At 46.9% G+C, this 21,804-nt stretch overlaps 1 protein-coding gene across 1 annotated transcript in view; it reads left to right on the forward strand.

Annotated features, from left to right (window-relative positions):
- Positions 1–21,804, forward strand: part of PERP (p53 apoptosis effector related to PMP22) — a 46,182-nt gene that overhangs the window by 16,206 nt on the left and 8,172 nt on the right. The window lies entirely within an intron of this gene.

Consider the following 21,804-nt stretch of genomic DNA (forward strand, 5'->3'; position numbering starts at 1 on the left):
ATTGCCTGTTGGATAATTTGTCTACGCACAGTGCAGTGCTCGGTCTTTAGTCATGTGGCAGCCATGAGGTCAGAAACATGGACGTTCCGTTTCAAGATTCCACCATCGAAGAACAATGTGCAGTAGTGTGCTTTCTTTGGGCAGAGGGAGTGAATCCTGTGGAAATTCACTGTCGGATATTGACTCAGTTTGGACATAGCACCATGTATCAACGAAAGGTTTATGAATGGATAAAAAGGTTTAAAGAGGGAAGAACAGGTGTAATCGACGAAGGTCATTCTGGTTGACCATCAACATCTCGCACACAAGAGCACATTGACAGGGTGGATGCCTTGATTTAGAGAAGACCGATGGATAACAAAATCTCAATTGGCTGCAAATTTGGATATCTGCTATTGATCTGAATTTGCCGTAATCCATGATGACTTGGTATACAGGAAAGTCTGTGCTCGATGGGTTCCCAAACAGCTTACTGATCTGCACAAGCAACAAACAGTGTGTGGAGAATTGCCACTGGCGATGAGACATAAGTGCATCACTGCGACCCGGAGAGCAAAAGACAAAGTATGATGAAGTAAAGGAAGTGGTGCTCACCTGGCTTCGGGAGCAGCTGAAAAACTACTTCTCTGCAGGAATGCAGAAGCTCGTTGAACGATACAACAAAGGCGTCATCTTGCATGGGGATTATGTGGAAAAGGGATATGCTTAGATAGTTCTATTAAAGCCATTAAGGGCTCTTTTTATGAAAGTGCGCGCTAACCCCGCGCTACATGGAAAATACTAACGCCAGCACTATGGAGGCATTAGCGTCTAGTGCATGTGCTAAAACCACTAGCACACTTTCGTAAAAGGAACCCTAAATGTATTTTGCATTTACTTTTTGATTTACCCTCGTATTCTTTGCTGGAATAGTCAGCCAAGGCAATACAATATTTGATTTTTGTTAAAGCAGCCTTTAATAAATTGCATTTGTAACACAGTTTGAAAAAGATTTAGTTATCATAAAATACACACATTATACGGTATTATTGCCACCACTCCCACTCCACCCTATGTTTCTGCAGATCCACCCAAAGCGCCACATACTGGTTTTGCTAGTTCTGTCAGCAACTCATTCTGAAGAAGGAATCCACCCAAGTAAGCCTGCCAAAATTGACCTGGCAGTAGCAGGAGCATGTTTGCAAAGAAAGAAAGCTCAGTTTCTAGCTGCTACTTAAGGAGTACCATGGATTAAGTTACCAGATGGTTCTTAGTCATTAGGTGACAGATAAAATACCGACAACGCTTCCTTATGGGAAAAAGGATACTTGTATACTGAAGGCAAGGAAAACCGTGCACACTTTGCCACAGTGTTGGGTTGTGTTGTCATGTATTTTATTTATTTTTATAAGCTTCACCAATGTGTCTGAAAAATGTATGGACAGTGCCCTTGGATGAAAGGTGATTTTAAGATAGACAAAACTTGTCATTTCAGTTCTATTTGATCATATTAATATACTCATATTTTTACTTCTGTGTGGCTAGGTGTGCTCTGTATTTCTTAATATTTTGCTGTAGCATGCAAAAACAGTGAGAGGAGTGTGCATTTTGGCTAGTTTCCAGGACATCGGAAGCCACCTAGACCAGCCCTGAGGGTTGTTGTTTTTTTGGTTTTTTTTTAATGTAATTGTATGTGTGGACAGTGTTTTCTTTTAGATTTTCAGAAAAAATTAGGTGTACAAGTTCACAGATGGGGATAGGTAGGTCAGGATGGACACAGTCTGCCTTCAGTGACATGGAGTCATCAGATCACCTTAGCTCCAGCATTCGATCAAGGAAGAAGATGGCAATCCTCAACACAGGCTGTTCCATTTTGTGCAGCCATTTTACCCAAATGGATCTCGGGACATTTACATTGTTGTGGCTATAGTGGAAAAGAACACTGAGAAGCTCGCCAGAAAATTCTTTACCTGTATAAAAGATGTGGTATCTGTCCACTCTTCAAAGTAGAAATAAAACAAAAACATAAAGAAAAAAAATATATAATGCCTCCTTTTTAAAAATTGGACTAAATGTGGTTTATGATTAGCTTTTGACGGTAACCCCTTCTTCCTCAGTAAATGATTTCTGATCTGAGGAAGAAGGGGTTCCCTTAGAAAGCTAATCATAAGCTACACTAGGAGCTCCTTTTACTAAGGTGCGCTAGCAGTTTTAGTGCGCGCTACAATGCCACGTGCTAAACGCTAATGCCTCCATAGAGTTTGCATTAGTATTTTTCGTTTAGCCCTAAGTTAGTCCAATAAAAAAGGTATTATATTGGGGTTTTTCCTTTATGGGTTTGTTTGTTTTTTTAAAATTTCTACATTATGTATGTACTAATTTGACTTTGCTACAAAGAAGATCCAAAGACTAAAGCGATTCAAAGTAAAATGTTTTCACCTTTTTGCCCAACCTCTTGCTCCCCAGCATCAAAAACTTGATATGCTAGGTCAGGGGTCAGGAACCTATGTCTTGCGAGCCAGATGTGGCTCTTTTGATGGCTGCATCTGTCTCGCTGCCAACATGACACTCTGACTTCTGTGGGTGGAGCCAAGGAGAGCGGCCGCACACACTATGAGCTCCTCTGCTGAAGCAGAGGACACACGAGCAGACCTACCTAGACCATCGGGGACATCGACACAGAGCCGGATCAGATCTGAGCCAGGATGGGGACAGCGGCGGCCATCTTCTGACGCTCTGCACAGTGTGGCACCTCCCCCAGCTGCAGATTCTAGCCTGGACCGCAGCAAGCTATACCAGTGAAGGGGACAAGTTGTGAGTGTGCCTACTTCATTTATTATTGCTCAAGGACCCCCCCCCTAATCTCCCCAGTGTCCCTCTGTGACTATATGAATGCATGGGAAAGATCCTTGGCTGGGGCTTGATTGATGCATGCTGGGAAAGAAGAACACGTCTTTCCGCCGAGCGCAGGCCACGCCCTCCTCTGCATCGCATCCGCATCTGGCATCCTTGGTACCCACCCTACCTTGACCCACAGCATCTACGGCTGAACGGGCCTGAAGCAGCATCGTCCTTCACAGGCAGCCCCAAATCGAGGCCCCGGCTTCCCATCCCACCAGCTACACCCACAATTGGCTACCCTGCCTTCATTACCTCTGCCCTGCCCCACTACCTGGGGTGGTATCCTCCTCACCTCAATCAGATAGCTAATTGCAGAAACCCTTTTCTTGAAGAAGATGGCTAAAAGAAAAAAAGATGAGGAGTATTGTACTTTTCAGCAGGAATGGACAGAGGAATTTGCCTTTGTGGAGAGAGCAGGTTCTGCAGTGTGTCTAATATGCAATGATAAAATTGCATCGATGAAACGGTCAAATATAAAGCGGCACTTCGACACACGCCATACTACATTTGCATCGAAATATCCTGCGGGGGACAGCAGGAAGAAAGCATGTCAGGAGCTATTGTGCAGAATGCAAGCTAGTCAGCAGCAACTCCGTGTTTGGACCCAACAAGATGACTGGAATTCAGCTAGCAATTGTGAGAAACGGAAAGCCATTCACAGATGGGGAGTATGCCAAAACATTCATGCTTGATGTTGCCAATGAACTTTTTGACGACTTTTCGGATAAAGGCAAGATAATCAAACGAATAAAAGAGATGCCTCTGTCGGCAAGAACTGTTCATGATCGTACCATCATGATGGCAAATCAAATTGAGGCAACACAAGTGAAGAACATAAATGCAGCACCATTTTTTCTCTTGCTTTGGATGAGTGAACAGACGTAAGCCATTTATCCCAGTTTAGCTTGATTGCAAGGTATGCTGTCGGTGACACACTACGTGAGGAAAGTCTTGCTGTTTTGCCTATGAAAGGGACAACAAGAGGGGAGGATTTAATCAAGTCTTTCACTGAGCTCGCTAAAGAATAAAATCTACCAGTGGATAAACTTATTTTGGTGTGTACTGATGGTGCTCCATGTATGGTGGGGAAAAACAGAGGATTCGTAGCGCTTCTTCGTGAACATGAAAAGAGATCCTGCGTGCTTATACATGGTGAACGTGTTGTCGGGGCAGCGGCTGACTTAGGAGAGGAGAGGTGAAGCTGCGCGCATGCTCATTCAGGATGGCGGAAATCTTAGATGGGATCCGGGAGGCGCTGACCGACGGCAGAGGCATCAGCCGAAGCAGGAGCGCAGCCGCACGGGGACCCTGAGGGAAGGAAGGCACCACTTTGGAATCGCTGCAGCACCCACAGGCAGGTACTCGCCCCTGGGCCACCATTGCTGAATGCTCGTTTATCAGGGCAGTGCTCGGTTTACGAGACAAAAGTTTGCTGAGTGTTTTGCTCGTCTTGCAAAACACTTGCAAACCGGTACACTCGTAAACCGAGGTACCACTGTACTTTATTCATCATTAGTTAGCAACAGCATAACAACATTATTAAAAAGAATTCAGAGACTTGTACTTTAAAAGTGTTGGTCTTACATAAAATGCACACATTTACTTGTATTTAGTTTTAAACATATTGTATGGCTCTCATGGAATTACATTTTAAAATATGTTGTGTTTATGGCTCTCTCAGCCAAAAAGGTTCCTGACCCCTGTGCTAGGTTCAGGTAGAAGTTTAGGAGAGAGGTTACTGGGACAGCTCCTTCATCATTGTGGCTATTGCTACTTTTAATTTATTGGTATAGCTTATTTTTGGTTTTGTTTTATCATACAGGAGATGATGGCATATAAAGACTGAAATGATGTTCCAGTCTGCCCAACACTTCTCTCTCTCTCTGCATTTACCTCCCCCTAAATCATTTTACTATTTTGAACCAAGGTGACTACTTCTTGGTTTCCATCCTCTTTCTTTTGAGGAGAGATTCTTTTTTTAACTTTATTTTTATTAGTTTATATAAATGGCCACGAATTTGGTCTTGGAGAATGAGATGTAGTGTCAGCATCTATCAGACAAACTTGGTTATTTTTGTTACATAGAGTGTTTTGGACCCCTGTTCGTTTACAAAAAATAGATAGTTCTAAGTCCAATAGATGCTGGCACTGTAATCTGGAACCTGGGACATTAGATCATCTACTTTATTATTGTCCCTATATTAAGATATTTTGGAATTCAATCTGGTCTCAAGTAAATGCATTATTGGAAAATCATGTTGCACTTTCTTATGATACAGTGTTATTTGGCATGATGATGAAGAAAAAGAGTCAAATATCATCAGAGAACAACAAGCTTTTATTAGTCATGACAGGGGTTGCCATCCAACATATAACCAATAATTGGAAAAATCACAGTAACCTTAGTTACACATTTTGGTGGAATTCTTTATGCCATATATTTAAAATGGAACGAGCAATAGCAATACAAAGAGGGACATATACTAACTTTATAAAAATATGGGGGCCATTGGCAAAATATTGTGATGAATAGTCATCAATTCTTCTCTTTTCCTTTTCTTTTTTAGCACACTAAAGGGGGGAAGGAGTTGGGAATAATTTTACATAATATGTTAGAATATGATGAATAATATGGGGCTCATAATAAAAAAAAAAACGTCTAAAAAGTGTCCTAAGTGGCTACTTGGACGATCTAAAAGCCTGATCGTCCAAGTACCCATAACCAAAGCTGGTTTTTAGATTTATCTAAAACCAACTTAGGCTTTTCCCCTGCCACTAAACACACAGAGAGAAAAGAGGTGTGTTTAGAGGGGAAAGGGCGGGCAGTGGGCGGGAGGTGGGCCGACCTACACCTAGGCGTACAACACCTATAACCAAAACAGTTAAAGGTTGCCTAGTCGGCAGTTAGACCTTTTTCACTTAGACGAAATAAAACCAGGTCTAAGTGCCGAAAAACGGGCCGCTGAGCTGATGGCCACTGGCGCCATCAGTTCAGCGGCCCGGCAACCTAACCATCGCGGTAGGGGAGATGAGGCATCTCTCCTGCCGCGATGCAGCACGCCCCCCACACACACACACAACATCGGGGCAAGAGGGAGCCCAAGCCCTCTTGCCCCAGGCACCCGCGGCAGCCCCGACACGATCGGGGCAAGAGGGAGCTCAAGCCCTCTTGCCCCTCCGACTCCCCGACTCGTTCGGGCCAGGAGAGAGCCCAAGCTCTCCTGGCCCCGGCGACCCCCCCACCCGCGACTCATTCGGGCCAGGAGAGAGCCCAAGCTCTCCTGGCCCAGGCGACCCCCCTACCCCCACCCCACAGTACATTACAGGCAGGAGGGATCACAGGCACTCCTGCCCTCGACGCAAACCCCCATCCCCCCAACGACCGCCCCCCCCAAGAACCTCCGACCGACCCCCCTGGCCGACCCCCGCGACAACCCCACCCCCCTTCCCCGTACCTATTTTAGGTTAGCCGAACAGACGGGTGCCAAACCCTTCCGTCCGGCATGCAGCTCAACGAAGAATGGGGCTGGATTGGCCCAGGGGCACCAAAGCCCCGCCTCCTGGTGGGGCCTAAGGCGCCTGGGCCAATCAGAATAAGCCCAGGAGCCTTAGGCCCCTCCTGTGGGCGGGGCCTTAGGCACATGGTCCGGGTGGGGCCCACAGGAGGGGCCTAAGGCTCCTGGGCCTATTCTGATTGGCCCAGGCGCCTTAGGCCCTACCAGGAGGCGGGGCTTTGGTGCCCCTGGGCCAATCCAGCCCCATTCTTCGTTGAGCTGCATGCCGGACGGACGGGTTTGGCACCTGTCTGTCCGGCCAACCTAAAATAGGTACGGTGAAGGGGGGTGGGGGGGTCGGCCAGGGGGTCGCGGGTCGGCTGAGAGGGCAGTCGGAGGTTCTTTGGGGGGACGGTCGTTGGGGGGAGGGGGGTTTGTGTCGAGGGCAGGAGGGCCTGAGATCCCTCCTGCCCGTAATGTAGTGCGGGGTGGGGGTAGGGGGGTAGCCTGGGCCAGGAGGGCTTGGGCTCCCTCTTGGCCCGAACAGTAATGTCGGGGGGGAGGGGGGTCGCCGGGGCCAGGAGAGCTTGGGCTATCTCCTGGCCCGAACGAGTCGGGGAGTCGGAGGGGCAAGAGGGCTTGAGCTCCCTCTTGCCCCGATCGTGTCGGGGGTGCCGCGGGTGCCTGGGGCAAGAGGGCTTAGACTCCCTCTTGCCCCGATGTTATCAGGGGGGGGGGGTCGCGGCTTCAAAGGGGCAAGAGGGCTTGGACTCCCTCTTGCCCCGATATCGTCGGGAGGGGGGTCGCAGTTTGACATGGCAGGAGGGCTTGGGCACCCTCCTGCCTGGATCGTTGTTGGGGGGGGGGGGAGGATTCTGTAACCGGTGTTGTTTTTGACAGACACCGGTTACAGAATCCAGCTTTTAGGCGAAGGACTGGATCCTTCTTCGCCTAAAAGCCCTTCTGTTGAACGTTTGTGGCCTAGGCGTGTTTTTGTTTCATTATGGTTAAAAAGTGTAGACGTGCTGTGGGGGTACTTTTAGACATAGTGGAGATTGGGCGTTTAGGCAGAGGAAGGCCATAATCAAAACATGGACGTATGTTTTGGTTATGGACACTTTGCCTGCTTCTGGGTTGAACGTTTAGGGACTTAGGCCAAAAGGGGACTTAGACGTTTTTTTTTATTTTGCCCCTCCACGTGTATATTTCTATTGAAAATGTAATGAAGGATGGGTGGTAGGGGGGGAGTTATTGTATCACTAGATTTTTATGTGGTAGATATTAATGTGCTATTGTGGAATAATTTGTATAATATATTCTTTTGTGCACTTGTTGTTCAATTTGAAAATGAATAAAGGATTATTAAAAAAATAAAAGTTTATATAAATTTTACAAGTACAACTTGTAACGGTACTACTTGTTATCCCAGGACAAGCAGGTAGGTATTCTCACTAGTGGGTGATGTCATCCGACAGAGCCCCGATACGGACGTCTCACAAGCATGTCTTGCTTGAAGAAACTTAGAAGTTTCGAGATGCCCGCACCGCGCATGCGCCAGTGCCTTCCCGCCCGATGGTCCGGGCGTGTCTCCTCAGTTCATTTTCTTCCGCGGAGCTGAGAAGTTCAACTTCAATTCTGCGCCCATTGAATCTGTTTTTTGCCTTCTAATTCCCGCGGGTTGGGTTCTTTTGGGCTCTCCCGTGTGTTTGTTTCTTTCTTTGATTTCTTTAAAAAAAAAAAAAAAAAATTTTTCCTTCCGACACCAGGTCGGCCGCGTGGCTTAGGCCCCGCGCCTTCGACCTTGCGGCGGAGCTTTTCCGGCCTATGTCCCGGCCGATCACCGGTTTTAAAAAGTGCAGCAAGTGCCAGCGCGCGAGTTCGCTCACGGACCCTCATCGACGCTGTCTCCAGTGTCTGGGCCTGGATCATTTTCCGAAATCGTGCCGGCCTTGCTCCACTTTGACGGCGCGAGCGTTTAAGCGCCGCTGCCTGCTGTGGGAGTCCATGTTCAAGATGGAAGCTTCGTTGGATCCTGTTGCTTCAACATCAACTGGGGCTTCGACTTCATCGACAAAGCCCTCTTGTCTCCCCGGCTGCTTCGGGCCTTTTGAAACCAGCCTCGTTCACGCCGGTTTCGGCCTTGTCTTCAGCGCCGGTGCCTTCATCTGTCTCCTCGGAACAGGTACCGACCCCCATAGTTCCTCCGGTGGTGCTTAAAGTGCCGAAACCTGGCAAACAGAAGCACACTGCACCGAAAGTGCGCGAAGACCGTGCGGAAGGGCCCCCGTTTGGTGCGGATCCCTCCATATCGGCTTCGTTGAAGTCCCTCCTGGAGGCTCAATTTGTGGAGCTCATGACTACCATGGGTCCCCGGCTGATTGCCTCGATCCAGGGTGACCTCCCAGTTCCGGTCCCGAGGGGCGGGCCGCCCCTCCTCCTCCTCCGCGCCGCACGACCTCGTTGCTCGGCGAGGAGGACCGGCGGGCGGTGTCCAGCTCCTCGAGGCGATCCTCGGTTGGGGCCATGCCTCCCTTGGAACCGGTTCCATCGACGATGGCTCCTCTTGGAGATATGCCTCCCTTGGAACCAATTCCCTCGAGGAAAGCTTCCCTTAGTGACCTACCTCCTTTGGAACCTATTACTCCGCCCCATGACACAGTGGGGCGTCCACCTTCGAGGCCTCCCAGTCCTGGGCATAGCAGGAGGCAGGACGAGTTCTTCCGGACCCCCTATCAGGCCTGGGTGGCTTCCGGGGAGGCTCCGACTCATCCGCCTCTACGATCGACAGCTTCGAGTCCTATCTGCTCCTTGGAGGCTTCTGGGGACCAGTACTCTCACAGACGAACTCGATCCCCTTCCAGACATCGAGAGGGGCATCGCTCCAGACACTCTTCGAGGCATTCCTCTCGGCACTCCACCGTCTCACCTCAAAAGAAATTGCCTCGGATGGGGTATTCTGCTTCTGCTGGGTCTCCTCCTCCCGGCCCGGAGTTCGAGGACCCCGAGGTATTTTACTCACCCTGTTGCTCACAGGCCTCCGTGGAGCCCAAAACCTCAACTTCTTCTAGTCCTTCTCGGAGACCAGCGTTGGCGGACCAACTGTCCTTTTCCTCGTTTCTCAGGCAGATGGCAGATGACATGGACATTACCCTCGATGCAGGGTCCCGCTACTCCAAGGAGTATCTCGATACCATGCACTTGCCTCGTCCTCCGGCCGAGTCCTTACGCCTGCCTCTGCACAAGCTCCTTGATCAAACCTTCATGCGGTGCTTTGAGTCTCCTTACTCCATCCCGGCGGTACCTGGCAAATTGGACGCTCGGTACCGCACAGTGCATCATAAAGGCTTCGAGGGACCTCAGCTTTCTCATCAGTCCCTCCTGGTCGAATCCTCGCTCAAGCGGTCTCATCCTGGCCAGGTGTATGCTTCGGTGCCTCCGGGCCGCGAGGGCAGGACAATGGATACGTTTGGACGACGCATCTATCAGAATTCGATGATGGCGTCCCGAGTCCTGAATTATAATTTCCACTTCGCCACCTATTTGGAATTTTTTCTGCCTGTGCTTCGGAAATTCACACCCTACATCGAGTCCCAGGCTTGGTTTGAGTTTGAAGAAGTCGTTGCTTCGCTGTCCCAACTTCGTCTTCAGTTGATGCAATCGGCCTATGATGCTTTCGAACTCTCGGCACGAGCAGCAGCCTGCTCTGTGGCGATGCGCCGTTTGGCCTGGTTACGGACCATTGACATGGACCCGAATCTTCAGGACCGCCTGGCTAACGTCCCGTGTGCTGGGGCGGATCTTTTTGACGAATCCATCGAGACTGTCACGAAGAAATTGTCGGATCATGAAAAATCCTTCCAGTCCATTCTTAGGCCGAAGCCTAAGCCTCAGCAGTCTCGACCCTCTCGACCGCCTTTGATTTAACAGCAGCGTTATCAGCCGAGGCAAGCCCCTCCAGCGAGGCAACCAGCGAAGCGGCAGCCTCCTCGGAAGGGTCAGCAAAAGTTTCAGCTGTCTGCTGTCTCTAAGGCCCCTCAGCCTTTTTGACTGTCTCGTCGAGGGCATAACCAGTCTCGTTCTGCCTCCTCCTGTTTTTCCCATCGGAGGGCGCCTCCATCATTTTTATCATCGCTGGGAGGCCGTAACCACCGACCTCTGGGTCCTTGCTATCATCAGGGAAGGATACTCTCTTCAATTCCATCGGGTTCCTCCAGACCACCCTCCAAGAGAGTATCCTTCCAACTTGACTCAGCAGCGTTATCAGCCGAGGCAAGCCCCTCCAGCGAGGCAACCAGCGAAGCGGCAGCCTCCTCAGAAGGGTCAGCAAAAGTTTCAGCCGTCTGCTGTCTCTAAGGCCCCTCAGCCTTTTTGACTCAGCCTTCTTCTTCAGGAAGCCCAGGCTTTGCTCTGGCTCCGGGCCGTCGAGCCGCTCCCTGTGGACCAACACAACCAGGGGTTTTACTCCTGGTACTTCCTCGTTCCGAAGAAGACGGGCGACCTGAGACCCATTTTGGACCTCAGGGTCCTCAACAAATTCCTGGTCAAAGAGAGGTTTCGCATGCTGACGCTTGCTTCTCTCTACCCCCTCCTCGAGCAGAACGACTGGTTATGCTCTCTGGATCTCAAGGAGGTCTACACTCACATTCCTATTCACCCGGCCTCCCGCAGATTCCTCAGATTTTGGGTGGGACATCTGCATCTGCAGTATCGAGTGCTTCCATTCGGCCTGTCCTCGTCTCCCAGAGTCTTCACGAAATGTCTGGTGGTAGTGGCCGCTGCACTCAGGAACCAGGGTCTTCAGGTATTTCCCTACCTCGACGACTGGCTCATCAAGGCTCCCTCGGCATCGGGGGTCATCTCGGCGACCCTGTCCACGATTCAGTTCCTACAGAGTTTGGGATTCGAGATCAACTTTCCCAAGTCTCATCTGCGGCCCACGCAGTCGCTCCCTTTCATCGGAGCGGTCCTGGATACCATCCGCCTCAGAGCGTTCCTTCCTCCTCAGCGCATGGATGCCCTTCTTCATCTCTGCCAGTCTGTGTCTTCTCGCCAGTCCATCTCGGCGAGACTCATGATGGTCCTCCTGGGCCACATGGCCTCTACAGTTCATATGACGCCGTTCGCCAGATTCCATCTCAGAATTCCTCAGTGGACCCTGGCATCTCAGTGGACTCAGGTGGCGGATCCATTGTCTCGACACATCGTCGTCACTCCTGCTCTTCGGCAGTCTCTACTTTGGTGGATGACCTCTTTGAATCTATCCAGAGGTTTGCTGTTTCATTCTCCTCCCCACCAGAAGGTCCTCACGACCGATTCCTCGACCTATGCCTGGGGAGTGCATCTGGATGGGCTTCGCACTCAGGGATTCTGGACCAGTGCGGACCGACTCCATCAAATCAATCTTCTGGAGCTCAGAGCCATCTTCAATGCTCTCCAAGCCTTCCAACATCTGCTTCACGACATGGTGGTCCTCATTCGCACAGACAACCAGGTCGCCATGTATTATGTCAACAAGCAGGGGGGCAGGGGCTCGGCCTCCCTCTGCCAGGAAGCTCTCAGAGTCTGGGATTGGGCGGTTCGCCACAACGTCTTCCTCAGGGCTGTCTACATCCAGGGGAAGGACAATGTCTTGGCAGACAAATTGAGTCGTCTTCTCCAGCCTCACGAGTGGACACTCCATTCCACGTCCCTTCTTCAGATCTTTGCTCAGTGGGGAACACCTCAGATAGACCTCATTGCGGCTCCCCACAATTTCAAGCTGCCTCAATTCTGCTCCAGGATCTACACTCCTCATCGCCTCGAGGCGGATGCTTTTCTACTGGATTGGGGGAATCGCTTTCTGTATGCGTTTCCTCCATTTCCTCTCATTCAGAAGACTCTGGTCAAGCTGAGGTCCGATCGTGCCACCATGATCCTGATTCCTGATAGCTCCTCGGTGGCTCCGACAACCTTGGTTCTCCCTTCTACTTCAACTCAGCAGCAGGGAGCCGATGCTTCTTCCAGTGTTTCCTTCACTGCTTACTCAGCATCAAAGATCTCTACTTCATCCCAACCTGCAGTCTCTCCACCTGACAGCTTGGTTCCTCTCAACGTAACCCCTCACCAGTTTTCCCCAGCGGTGAGGGATGTCTTGGAGGCTTCGAGGAAGCCTGCTACTCGTCAATGCTACTCCCAAAAATGGACTAGATTTTCTTCCTGGTGTATTTCCAACTCTAAGGAGCTTTAGAGAGCCTCTCTATCTTCTGTGTTGGACTATCTTCTACACCTGTCTCAGTCTGGTCTCAAGTCGACATCTATACGAGTCCACCTGAGTGCGATTGCTGCTTTCCATCAGCCTTTACAGGGGAAACCTCTCTCTGCTCATCCTGTGGTTTCCAGATTTATGAAAGGACTTTTTCATGTCAATCCTCCTCTCAAACCGCCTCCAGTGGTTTGGGATCTCAATGTTGTCCTTTCTCGGCTTATGAAACCTCCTTTTGAGCCTCTGAAAATGGCTCCACTAAAGTTTCTCACTTGGAAAGTGGTTTTTCTAGTGGCCCTCACGTCTGCTCGCAGGGTCAGCGAGCTTCAGGCCTTGGTGGTGGACCCACCTTTCACAGTATTCCATCATGACAAGATGCTCCTCCGCACTCATCCTAAATTCCTGCCTAAAGTGGTCTCTGAATTTCATCTCAACCAATCCATTGTTCTTCCAGTGTTTTTTCCAAAGCCTCATTCTCATCCTGGAGAATCAGCTCTTCACACTCTGGACTGTAAACGTGCTTTGGCTTTCTACTTGGATCGCACCAAACCACACAGAACTGCTCCTCAACTATTCGTCTCCTTTGATCCGAACAAATTGGGACGACCTGTATCAAAGCGTACCATCTCCAACTGGATGGCAGCTTGTATCTCTTTCTGCTATGCCCAGGCTGGACTACCCCTTCCCTGTAAGGTCACAGCCCATAAGGTCAGAGCGATGGCAGCCTCTGTAGCCTTCCTCAGATCGACACCGATTGAGGAGATTTGTAAGGCTGCCACTTGGTCCTCGGTTCATACATTCACCTCTCATTATTGTCTGGATACATTCTCCAGAAGGGATGGACAGTTTGGCCAAACTGTGCTACAAAATTTATTCTCCTAAGTTGCCAACTCTCCCACCATCCCATTGAGGTTAGCTTGGAGGTCACCCACTAGTGAGAATACCTGCCTGCTTGTCCTGGGATAAAGCAATGTTACTTACCGTAACAGTTGTTATTCTCACGTCCCACCCACCTCCCCTGGGTTAGCTACTTTGCTAGCTACCTGAACTGAGGAGACACGCCCGGACCATCGGGCGGGAAGGCACTGGCGCATGCGCGGTGCGGGCATCTCGAAACTTCTAAGTTTCTTCAAGCAAGACATGCTTGTGAGATGTCCGTATCGGGGCTCTGTCGGATGACATCACCCACTAGTGAGAATAGCTGCCTGCTGTTCCTGGATAACAACTGTTACGGTAAGTAACATTGCTTTATGGAACTACAGAATCATATCCCCCAGTAAACAATTCCAAAGTAAAAAAAAAAATATAGAAAAGACACATTACAATAATGAGTTTAGAGTCTTCTTTAGACCGCCATAATTAGTTGAGGAATTTTAGAAAATAAAGAGAATGTTTTAACGTTATATTCAAAAAGTATTTAGGTTTAATTGGCCCTTCCCTCAGTACTTCATTTTGAACTTTTAGTCACTCCACTGGTTAATCCCTTGAGATCCAAAAAAGATCTTAGGTGTTCAGGTAGGAAAAAGGCATATTTTAAACCCAAATATTTGACAACACATTTACAGGGGTAAGCTAACAAAAAGGTGGCTCCTAGTTTCCTCCCTCATGGCAAGATTTAGTTGATTTAGTGACGTCTGGATAAATCCATACACGCTGGCCACAAAAAGGCGTTCCACCCTTTTTGAAGTACAGTCACATAACAGAATTAAGATCTTGCTCAAAAATAAAATTCATTAGCAAAGTAGCTCTCTCCTTGACTTTGGATAGTGAATCCTCTAGGAGTGCAGTAAGATTTTGTAAATTATCTTCAACAGAACCAGGATTTTTATTCTTAGGAAATAGTAAATGGTATGCTTTATTTATAAGCGGCATATTATCCGGGGGGGAAATCCAAATTTTCTATTAGAAGTTTTTTTGGGCTTTTTTTTTAAAACTTCAACTGGGGACATAGCCTGAATTTTTGGACAATTTAAAACTCTAAGATTTAACCGCCTGTTATAGTTCTCAATTTGCTCAATCTTCCATGAAAATAGGCTCTGATCTTTTCGTAACTGCTGTGATAGTCTTTCAATGTAACAGTCTCTTGTTGAATCAGGTTTATTTAAAAATTTGATATACCGCCTTATCAAAATTCAAAGCGGTTTTACATAATATATAAATACAAAGAGTGGAAAGGCATAAGTTAAAAACAAAATTATAATTATTAAAACCGACAATCAAACACACAGACGAACATTAACTTACCGAAACAAAATGAAAAAGGGTAGAAATACATTTGTGTAATGAAAAAGAGAGGGAGAAGGATCAAAACAAAATGGGGGGGGGAACTTTAGTTACTAATACCTCCATGTCCTGAGCAATTTTCCTCACTGTTGAATGTCCTACTTTAGTTACTAATACCTCCCATGTCCTGAGCAATTTTCCCCACCATTGCGTCCATTTTCTTTATGGCCTCAAGGAGTGTCTCCAATGTGACTGCCGGTATTGCTGCCAGGTTTCCAGCTCCCTCAGCATTCTTTTGATTTTTCTGTGCAGCTGCGGGTGAAGCTCCACCCAGATCTAGCTCCGGGGTTTCCTTTTTGCCAGGGCTAGATTGCCACTCCACACCTCCGCTGGACAGGCGTGGAGATCGTTGGGGATGACAAAGATATGTCTGGCTCCAAGGAACCAAGTGCTCCCTCGTTCGATTCCACAGCGAGGTCTATCCCCCGAGGGTCATGCGAGGGCTGACGAGCATCCAACGATCCAACAGCTTAGGAAGTGTTAGTTGTATCGAAGAGGAGGTAGGAGCCGGAAACTTTGCGGCTCTCACTGTTCCTTTTTGTGTGCGGCATAGTGAAGATCCAAGAAATTTTTTAAAAAATAGCTTCTCATAGCCAGTTAAAGGTAATATCAGGAAAGAATTTTGTAAGAACACTCGGAGCTCAGTCACAAGCCGTCCGCTATCTTAACTCCTCCCAGCTCCTCATACCAGCTAACTCCTTTTGAGAGATTCTTTATGTATATTTCATGTCTTTTGAATATATATTGCTGTATTTGTCTCCCACCTTTTCTGGGCGGGCATTCCATGCACTTCTTATGAAGATATTTCCTGACTTTGCTCCTAAGCCTCCCTCCTTCTAGCTTCATATTATGACCTCCTAGTTCAAATCTTGCCTTCTAGTTAGAAATAAGAACATAAGAAGACCAGAGGTCCATCGCACCCAGCAGTCCGCTCCCGCGGCGGCCCATCACCTGTAAGGTGATCCTTGTCTAAATCATTTAATCCCCCTTGTCCTTCTATCTATACCCTAGATCAGGGGTGTCAAAGTCGATCCTCAAGGGCCGTAGAGGTAGAGACATTATTATTAAAGTGGTAGAGACATTAAAAAAACTCAACAAGTGACTAGACTCAAAAACAGGGGTGGGGAACTCCGGTCCTCGAGGGCCGTAATCCAGTCAGGTTTTCAGGATTTCCCCAATGAATATGCATGAGATCTATTTGCATGCACTGCTTTCAGTGCATATTCATTGGGGAAATCCTGAAAACCCGACTGGATTACGGCCCTCGAGGACCGGAGTTCCCCATTCCTGCTCAAAAAGATGTGGAATATACATAGCAAATCCCTAAATGAGAAGAAGATGGAAATGAGCATTGAGCACTGACTTTTATTTATTCTCTGTATATATCAATTTGTATCATAAAGGACTTCTTTTACAAAGCTGTGGTAAAGGTTTCTACTGCAGATGGACCGACATGGTAAATGCTCTGACGCTCACAGGAATTCTATGAATGTCTGAGAATTTACTTTGCTGGCCCATAAAAGAAACCTCTACCACAACTTTGTAAAAGCCATTGAAAGTGACTAATATCAACTGAATATCTTAACATTCAGCAAGAGAGTTAAATACAATTTTTATTTAAAATGGTCTGGTCTTTATACAAAATGCTGAGTGCAACTTTATTTTATTTTCTAGCATTTTGTCTCCCCTTTCAACCTTGGGAGCACCATAGGTTGTGTGGGATTATAAGGGAATTGTGATAGTGGGCTCCCTCATATATACACGTGGGAGAGGCAGTAGTATCCCTAGAACATACCATAAGATTCTGTTACCAGAAACCCCACTGTGCCACCACAAACAAGCATTGAGAAAGACCCATAGCAACTTGTAAGCATGTGTGCTTGCCTCTGTTTTCAGGAGATCACATCTCTCTCTCACATCCTTCAAAGATAAGGCAGATAACTAACCAGAGTTAACCATTACCAGTTTGAGCTAAACATTGTCCAGTGTCAAAACTCAAATCTGGGTTTGTTTGTTTTTTAAACCTTTCTCAATTAGGGGAGGTGGTGGATCCCTGGCCTGCAGAGCATTGAGATCTCAGAATTACTACTTTACTATATTTGTCTGTCTTTTAACTTCATTTTATTGTAAACCACATCTATTTCTTTGATATGCTGTATATCAAGTATAATAAAGTTGAAACCTTTTCTGGCATTAGGAACACTTCAATGTACACATACACCGCTTTGCTGTTCATTTCTGACTTGTTTATTGAAAGCTTCTATACGGCTACTAATGACTGGGGAGTCAATTCAGCATGTGATTAATTTAGCTTCTCCTGTTAAATCAATTTTTCATCTTTTAAGACCTGGACTCTCTAAATGGTACTGATGTCAGCGGCTGCCAATTGCATGTCAGTCACGCAGTGGCGTCATTTAGAGAATGGTGCCTCTGGCAAAGGTGGGCGCTGGAAATGTAGGCGAGGATTTTCAAGGCCTACATTTCCGGCACATACCTTATCATAAACTTAGGGCACCTATCGCCACTTCTGGTGTTAGGCACCATAAGGTGCATACATAGGTGTGATTCCGGTACCGGGAGAGTTTGTTGTTTTTTTTTTTTTAGGCTCCAGTAGGTGCCTTGAAAATCCTTTTTAAAAGTCTTTTAAATGGCATTTTTCACTTAGGCACCAGAAGGGTACCTACTGGCGCCTAGGTTAAGGCGCTGTTTATAGAATATGGGCCTAAATGTATATATTTGCGATCATTTTCTCAAAAGCAATAGAGGAACGATTATGAATTAGAATCCATTTCTCTCCTTTTTCCCTTATGACACTACTGGAAGAATTTTACACAGACCATGGTTAGCACAGATATTTGAGGAAGGTGGGGGGATAGCCATGGAATCGTATGGCAGGGCTCCCCAAACTGTGGGTCGCAATCCTTACCTCAGCTCACCAATTTACATTATAAGCAGCCAGTTATACATATTTATATCCTTTTGGGTGAATGTCTTCATAAAGGCAGTCAATAAATATCAAGAACTGGTCATGGGATGGTGTATAGAGGGATTAGGACTTGAAAACCTTCAAAAAAGAAACAAAAACCCTACTCTTCAGAAAGTACATTTAACCTTTATAACAGAACCAGACTCCCCCCCCAAAAAAAAAAACTTCACCCAAAACACCATCTACATAGCAAATCAAAAATATTCAAACCACTCATTAAACATTTACTAGTATCTTGACAATTCTCTTGTAACCCACCGAATGTATTTCGTAACATTGGGACAATTCTTGTGTAATCTGCCTTGAACCGTAAGGTAACGGTGGAATAGAAATCACTAATGTAATGTATGCCACCTTTTTGTAGTTTTACAACCACACTCAAAGTGGTTTACATACACTTCAAGCATTTTTCCTATCTGTCCGGGTGGTCTCACAGTCTAATGTACCTGGGGCAGTGGAGGATTTAGTGACTTGCCCAGGGTCACAGGGAGAAGCGCAGGGTTTGAACCCACAGGGTGCTGAGGCTGTAGCTTTAACCACTGTACCACCCTCTCCTCCCTGATCCCAGTCATATGGCCACAGAAAGCGTATAACCCCCCTGCCCCCTCTGGAGATGCAGCCCAATAGAGTTTTTATGGAGGGCATACTCTGATCAGAACCATAAACCTAGGATGTGGTTGTGATCCACAGTCTGGGAAGCCCTGCCATATGGTTCAATTTCTTGTCTACCACCACCCTCCCCCAACCCCCAATATCTGCTAACCACTACAGTTTGTGTAGAATTTTTTCAGTATCGCAAGGGAAAAAGGAAAAAAATGGATTCTAATTCATAATAGTTCCTTCTATTTTTTTTTTTCTGAGAAAAGGATCACATATCAAATTTGTCATCTTTTATATGTACACATTTTATGTTCACATCTTTTTTTTTTTTTTTCCAAAAGTGGAAAGGCGAGGATAGATATTACAGGCCTAAGGAGAAAGGTTGGGGAAACAAGAAGAGCACCTAGAACAAAATTGAAACAATTGAAAGTTGACATTGTTGGAAGAAAAGATTACATTACATTACATTAATGGCTTATATTCCACCTGTACCTTGCAGTTCTAAGATCTACTATTATAAGGAAGTTAGAGCATATGGAGAATTGGAGAGAGAAAATTTGAGAGTGCTGAATTTTCTAAAATCTCCTATTATGTCTGTAGTAGAAATGGTAAGAAAATTCTTGTGTTATTGGTTCCGTCTGAATGCATGCTTCCTATTGTATCTTAACATCAAGAAAGGACTAGAAAGTTCTACCCCGAATTGACTCTGTGAAGGCTATACCAGAAGAGTGGATTCATTAGCTTTAGCTTTTTTTTTTTTTTTTTTTTAGAAAACTCACTGGAAGTTATTACAACTGAAAGAACAAATCTCCTTCTGATGTTTGGAATATGATAGAATGATAGAGACTTTATTCTTCAGGCATATGCGTGAGCAGTTTTTAGGTTGTAAGGTTAGTTTGGTGGATACCTGATGTATCTCTTGTTTCATAGAAGAGGAGGAAAGACTTATTAGCTCTTAGGCCAGGGGTGTCAAAGTCCCTCCTCAAGGGCCGCAATCCAGTTGGGTTTTCAGGATTTACCCATTGAATATGCATGAGATCTATTTGCATGCACTGCTTTCATTATATGCTAATAGATCTCATGCATATTCATTGGGGAAATCCTGAAAACCCGACTGGATTGCGGCCCTCAAAGAGGGACTTTGACACCCCTGTCTTAGGCCAAGAGTCTCGGCCCTTGGTGCCACATACGACATTTTGCAGGAAACTTCAATATGTATTTCTTATGGTGTTAAAAATGTTTTTCATTTTTGAACTGAAATTACTAGAATTCATTGTGGCTAGAGAGAGCGTAGGAAGCGGCTGGTGGCTAGTTCTGCTGCTGTTCTTTGTGTTTCTTTTCCTCTTTCGTGTTTGTTAAATCTGTATTCAAGTTATATGATGCTAAAGAATTGGTAGACGCTCATATTAGATGAATCCCCTTTTCCAGCAAAACAGCCCAGAATCTTGTGGTGTAAAACATTACAAACCAAGAAGTCTTGAATTTTATTCTCTTGAATATTTATTGTTTCACATTATGTATAAGGATGTGAAGACGCTTACAAGGCACTGTATTTTAAGATACTGGGCTCAACAAACTTGGATACCAAGTCACCATGGGGAAGCATTGGGCCATGTGTTGGTGGCTGCCGCAATGCCAAATGAAGCTGTAGCAGGTCAGGCGATGCAGACTGAGAGGTGGTGGGGGGTGTGTGTGTGCATTTGTTCTATAGTGGTTTGAAACAGCAGCAAGGCAGTGGTATTACTGTTGCATTGGCCCCACACTGAGCATTAGCAAAGGAAGATTAACAACATAAGGGTTGGAGAAGTTCCTGGAGGAAAAGTTCATGTTCTGCTTTTGAGACTTTGAGACAGACATGGGGAGGCCCTGGATTGGTTGCATGGAATGTTGCTACTATTAGGGTTTTTGCCAGGTACTTGTGACCTAGATTGGTTACTGTGAGGACAGGATACTAGGCTGGATGGACTATTAGTCTGACCAAGTGAAACTATTCTGATGTTCTTTTGTAAGCTGTATGGGTAGGATTGTTGCATAAATTGGATTTGGCTATGCCATTTATTTAGGCAGGGTGCTATTGGGGGATAGAGGACAGAGCATGAGCGCATCCTAATTAGGTGATGATTAGGTTGTTGCTGGGGCTAAGGGCTACCATATGTCTGGGAAAACATATGGTAACTCTTTTTTTAGAGTACTGTCTAGGTGTCTGGAGGGTCTTTTTTTAAGTAGAGGAATTTGTCTGGGTTTAGCCGGTCCATAAGCCCAGTGAGTTTGTCATGGCCAGCTTATACCCTGGAGTCAGGTATGGCTGTCCCGATTCCCCCACCTATCACCTCCCCTGCAATTTAGTCTTTAAGCCGCAGCAGCATCACTGTTGCCTTCAGCCTGTCCCAGAAGTCGTCTCTCTGCAGCGACTTCTGTGTAGGCGGGACTTACAGAGAGAAGGCTTCTGGGGCAGGCCAAAGGCAGCAGGCTTACCTCATTGAGGTTGCCAATGGCCCAAAGATTGAACTGCAGTGGCTGGAGAGGAGGTAAGTGGAGGAGAACGTATGTCTAGTAGTTCTATAGAAATGATTAGCAGTAGTAGTAGAGCCATACCCAACTTTAGGGTGGGGTTCTGGAGGGGGAGAGAGTCTATGCCACTGGATCCCACTTAGGGGGGGTTGGTTGGAAGGAGCGAGAGAGAGAGAGAGAGAGAGAAAAAAAAAAAGAAGCACCTGCAGGAGGTGGAGGTGGGGTTGTAAGAAGAGATAGAGTAGCACCCATAGCTGGAAAGAGCGAGCAAGACAAGTAACTAGAGGGGTAGGGAGAGATGCTACCATGGAGCTTTTGGGGAATTAAAGCTAAAGAGGGAGCAAGAAGTAGGTACTGGTATGTGAGAAGATTGAGAAAGACATTGGATCTAGGGAGTGGAAGGAGGAGAGAGAGAGAGAGATGCAATATCATGAGGAGGGGGCAGAGATGAAAAGAGAGAGATATTGGTCCTGGGGTGAGGGTACAGGAGAAAGGGGAAAGAAGAAAGAGAAGCTGGATGGAGTGGAATATGGGGACAGCGATAGAAAAATGACCTTGGAGGCAAAGGATGGATCTGGGACTGATGGAGTGATGAGATGCAGTGGAGGGTAGATGAAGGCTAAAAGGGTACAGAGGATGGGAAGGGGGATTTAAGGAAATGAGGGAAAGATGGGGGGTAGGGTGGGGCAGGAATGTGTTGTGGGTGGGGGCAGGGTTATGTGTCCTCCCTTTTTTTTCTTCACAAGTATGGTAACCCTATGCATGGTTGGGTGGGTGGGTGGAGAGGCAGGTTGGCAATGGCCAGAGGC

This window comes from Geotrypetes seraphini, chromosome 3, assembly GCF_902459505.1.
Source record: "Geotrypetes seraphini chromosome 3, aGeoSer1.1, whole genome shotgun sequence".
NCBI classification, from domain to species: Eukaryota; Metazoa; Chordata; class Amphibia; order Gymnophiona; family Dermophiidae; genus Geotrypetes; species Geotrypetes seraphini.